Raw genomic sequence first — 3472 nt, 5'->3', positions numbered from 1 at the left:
AGGCGCGCGCGAGGGTCGGGCCCGGCGCACGCGCACTGAGCCCCGCGCAGCCGCTGGACCCTCCGCGCCTGCGCCGAGGCGCTGACCCGGAAGGCGCTGGTCGGCTTGTTAGGTGGTTTGCACGTGTGCGAAGTCCGTTCTGATAACATTCCCGTTTTGTAGATAAGGAGTCTTCGGGGCGCGGAGGAATGAGCACCTCCAGAGGTCCACGGGTGTTAATGGCAGATCTGGGACTCCTCCCAGGTCTGTGGGCCTCCAGGCGTGTGACGAAGTTCACCCTCGGTGCTACCCGCGCGCGGTCAGGAGTGCCGCGTTAGGACGCCTCTCGAGTTCAGGGTTTGGGGCTGGGGCGTGGGGAAGATCCTGATCCTCAGAGCCTATGGCACTGAGCACTTAGCACCTCCACTCCGCCCCACCCTGGTCCGAGCCCCCTTGAGCCCCCTTCGTCTCGTGCCAGCCCGGGTCTCCCCACTGCGCTCCCTCGTTCTGCCCTTGCCTCCCAGCCCCCGCCCCCCGACAATGCATTTCCCCTGCAGCAGCAGCTGGGGCGACCTTGTTGAACTGTCAGAGCAGGCCCATCCTCCGCTTAGGATCTTGCAAGTCTGCACTTTGTGCATGAGATTGACTCCAACCCCCCGGGAAAGGCTCTTCCCTGGTAGTCACACACCACAAGTCTGTCAATGCGTGTTTCTCTGTCTCCTTGGGTTTGGGTTACCATTCTCTCCATCACCTCACTGCCTGCCGCCTCCCCCCCCAAATACATCAAGCTCATTCTCGCCCCAGGACTTTTTTTTTTTTTTTTTAAAGATTTTTTATTTATTTATTTGAGACAGAGAGAATGAGAGAGAGAGAGCACATGAGAGGGGGGAGGGTCAGAGGGAGAAGCAGGCTCCTTGCTGAGCAGGGAGCCCGATGCGGGACTCGATCCAGGGACTCCAGGATCATGACCTGAGCCGAAGGCAGTCGCTTAACCAACTGAGCCACCCAGGCGCCCTCGCCCCAGGACTTTTACATTCTCTGTTTCCTCGGCCAGGGATGCTCCTCCCCAGTTATTTCCATGTCTCTGTCTCAGGTCATTCAGGCCTCAGTTCAAGTGCCCCCGTTTCAAAGAGGCCTTCCCTGGCCACCTTATCTAAACAGCACACCCATCTGTTCCCATTCCCTCACTCTGCTTCGGTTTTCCTCCCTGATACTTAATCACTCCCTGACATTGTACCACGTTTATTACCTTTCTCCTCCCACCTTAGGGTGTAAATTGCATAAGCAATTTACTTCGCCGGTCTTGTTTACTGCTATGCACGTAATGGAGCAAATTACAGGCACTTATTAAATACTTGATGAATAAACAAACTAATTGAATGTCAAGGTTTTCTAAGTCTGAAGTTCCTTCAGGGATCTGCTAAAGGGCAGGATTTCAGAGTTAAAAATAGTATCGAAATTATATTGATGGTTGTGGAAATCATACAGGGAATTGTAGATGGGGAAGTTACAAGGTTTCTATAGAAAAGAGAACGATTCATTATAAAATAAGTATTCATTGGGTACTTGGTGTGGCCAGAAGTGACTTAATCGGAGAGGTCAGGGAAGACTTCCCCAAAGAAGATACTAAAATGAGATCTGGGGGGGTGCCTGGGTGGCTCAGTCGTTAAGCGTCTGCCTTCGGCTCAGGTCATGGTCCCAGGGTCCTGGGATCGAGCCCCGCATCGGGCTCCCTGCTGGGCGGAAAGCCTGCTTCTCCCTCTCCCACTCCCCCTGCTTGTGTTCCTGCTCTCGCTGTGTCTCTCTCTGTCAAAATAAATAAATAAAATCTTTAAAAAATAAAATAAAATAAATAAAATGAGATCTGGAGGAAGAATAGGAATTCAGTGGAAGAGAGTGATTCAGAAGCTAAAGGGCTGTGCCTATGATCTGAATATTCTCAAATGTAATAGTTCCCTTTTGAAAACAGGATTTGTAAGGCTTAGCAATAAGACAATTCTTCTATATAAGCTTTTGTTAGTAAAGATAAAGAAGATACTGATGACAATGTTACAAACAATAACAACCCACAAAACTATGATTTCAAACAGGTAGCATACACATTAAAAATAAAAGAAATGTGTTTTGTATAGTTTATTTTTAGATTTATTTATTTGGGGGGGGGTGAAGAGACAGGGGGAGAGTGAGAGAGAATCCAAGCCGACTGCGCTGAGTTCAGAGCCCAACAGGGGGCCACGATCTCAGGAGCCTGAGCTCACGACCTGAGCCAAAACCAAGAGTCAGATGCTTAACCGACAGAACCGCCCAGGTGCCCCTGTATTTTATGTAATTCTAATCTCTCGGAGTATGTTTTGCCATTTCCTTTTTTTTTTTAAGATTTTATTTATTTATTTGACAGAGAGAGACATAGCGAGAGAGGGAATACAAGCAGGGGGAGTGGGAGAGGGAGAAGCAGGCTTCCCACTGAGCAGGGAGCCCGATGCGGGGCTCAATCCCAGGACCCTGGGATCATGACCTGAGCTGAAGGCAGACGCTTAACGACTGAGCCACCCAGGCGCCCCTTGCCATTTCCTTGTAACATTATTCCATTTGTTGAATTAGAGCTGTTTTAAAACATTATTCCATCATGTGGGTATCTCATACAAAGCATATTAATTCCCTTATTTTAGACAAGTTTTTCAATTTTCTATTAAAAATAGCTTTTTTTAAAAAAAGATTTTATTTCTTTATTTGAGAGAGCGAGAGAGAGCACAAGCAGGATGAAGGGCAGACGGAGAAGCAGATTCCTGCATCGGACTCCCTGCTCAGCAGGGGAGTCTGCTTCTCTCTCTCTCTCCCTCTGCCCCTCCCCACCGCTCGTACTCTCTCTCTCTCTCTCTCTCTCTCGCTCTTTCCCAAATAAATAAAATCTTTTAAAAAATAAATAGATCTTTTAAAAAGATTTATCTTTAAAAATAAGTACAGTTGATTCTTGAACATTGTGGGGGTTAGGGGTGCCGACCCCACACAACTGAAAATCTGAGTACAACTTTTGACTTCCCCCAAATTTAACCAATACCTTACTATTGACTGGAAGCCTTACCAGTAACAGTTGATTAATACATATTTTGAATGTCATATGTATTATATACTGTATTCTTTTTTTTAAAGATTTTATGTATTTATTTGAGAGAGAGAGAATGAGAGAGAGCACATGAGAGGGGGGAGGGTCAGAGGGAGAAGCAGACTCCCTGCCGAGCAGGGAGCCCGATGCGGGACTCGATCCAGGGACTCCAGGATCATGACCTGAGCCGAAGCCAGTCGCTTAAGAAACTGAGCCACCCAGGCGCCCTACTGTATTCTTTTTAAAAAATATTTATTTACTTGAGAGACAGCAAGCACAAGGAGCGGGGAGGGGCAGAGTGTGAGGGAGAAGCAGGCTCCCCGCTAAGCAGGGAGCCCCACAGGGGGCTCAATCCCAGGACCCTGAGTTGGACCTTAACCAACTGAGCCA

Source organism: Halichoerus grypus, chromosome 6 (genome assembly GCF_964656455.1).
Source record: "Halichoerus grypus chromosome 6, mHalGry1.hap1.1, whole genome shotgun sequence".
NCBI classification, from domain to species: domain Eukaryota; kingdom Metazoa; phylum Chordata; class Mammalia; order Carnivora; family Phocidae; genus Halichoerus; species Halichoerus grypus.
This window is presented reverse-complemented; position numbering follows the sequence as displayed.